We start from the raw sequence: 1,744 nt of genomic DNA, 5'->3' as shown, positions 1-1,744 counted from the left end.
ATGGCAATGTCCATGGTTGCTTCATGCCACTGGGCACCGTCCCTGCCAGGCCAGGACCAAGGATGCTCTGCAGATCTGCCTCCCTGCCTGGAAGCCGCAGCAAGCCTGTGAACCTGGACAAGATCCCGGCCCAGAGCCAGGGGAAACTGGGGGCATTTCCTGTCCCTGGGACTTGGGGATGGGAGCTGCTCCCACCTTAAACCCTTAGGATTACCAGAGAGAAGAGTCTGGGAGGTTCAGCTAATCTGAGACCTGGCATGAGCCGCAGGGGCTTCAATCCCCGCTCCTCTGCTCAGCAGCTCTGTTGTCTTGACATTGAGGAGCCTCAGTCTCCTCATCTCTGAAGTGGGAATAATAGTGATGACACCTAACTCATAAGGTTGTAGAATTAAACGGAAAAATATTGAAAGGCTTAGCACCATGCCAGCAACTTATTGATGCCAATCAGCACAAATCTGTTTCCTGCTACTTCCCAGACACAGATGAGGAAGGGCTCCCCGTCGCCTGAAAGTCCACACCCCATCCTTGCTGTTTCCTCTCCTACCTTGAGTGCAGTACATGGTCGCACGGGGGCTGCAACCTTCTTCTGAGGTTAGAGACAGCGCGGAGGAGCCCTGCGTAGCGTTGCCAGAGCACATACAGGACACCCACTTCAATTTGAATTTCAGATAAATAACATAACTTTTTTAGTATCAGTATGTCCCAAGTATTGGATGAGACATACTGATACTAAAAAATATGGGTTTTTCATCTAAAATTCTAATGTAATTGTGCATTCTATATTTTACTTGTTAAATCTGGCAACCCTAGCCCTGGGTCATCACACGTCACCCAGGGTGTATTCACCAGCCATGCTGAGAGCTCTTGGGATTGGTGCTCCGAGGCTTGTGGCCTCAAGCCCTCCTGTGACGCTACCTGACTGTGCAGCTCTCATCCCTGCTCCTGGCCGTGGATCAGCCACCCGAGTCATTACAGGCACAGACCATGGCCCGCGGGCATCTAGTCTTCGACTATGTCTCATCCCTGCTTATTATGAAAGCAATTCCTGATGGGAATGGAGTGCATGCTGCCTGTCATACCCATAAATAATTGTATTTTTGTAGATGGAACCAGAGGAGGCTGACTGGATAATAATCATGCTTTTTCTCAGGTGTCTACACCTACCATCTACTGGGTACAGGTTCCCACTGGCAAAGCCACATGGCGGTAAGTCCTATTGCAGGTACAAGTACTAGAAGGGATTTACCAAACTCTTTAGCACTGTTTCTCCAACTTCATTGTGCATTAGCATCCCCAAGTGTGAAGCTGCTTGGAACACTCTTCCATAAATGCTAATTCCACATATCTAAAGTGGGGTCCAGGAATCTGCATTTTAATTCAGGTCCTTGGGTGATGCTTATACTGTTGGTCCGAGGGCTCCACTTGGGGAATGATGCTCCAAAGACTGATCTTGAGAATCCAGCAGGAGTTACTACAGAGACAGCTAGAAACATACACTGAAATGGAACCAGCGGGTCTGTGCGCATGTGAGGGAGGGTACATGCAGGTGTGTGTGCACGCATGTGTGTGTGTCCAATTGTATATGGAACACCTGCTTTGTTCCAACCACTATATTAGGTGCTCTACATGTGCATATGTATGTATGTGTGTATCATCACAATTGCCCTGTCAAATAGAATTATTGTATGTTTCCAACAAAAAGGGAACTGAGATTTGAAGAAGAAAAACAACTTGCCTGATGTTT

Source organism: Pteronotus mesoamericanus, unplaced genomic scaffold (assembly GCF_021234165.1).
Source record: "Pteronotus mesoamericanus isolate MK-2021 breed Mesoamerican mustached bat unplaced genomic scaffold, CSHL_Meso_final contig_1189, whole genome shotgun sequence".
NCBI lineage: Eukaryota > Metazoa > Chordata > Mammalia > Chiroptera > Mormoopidae > Pteronotus > Pteronotus mesoamericanus.
This window is presented reverse-complemented; position numbering follows the sequence as displayed.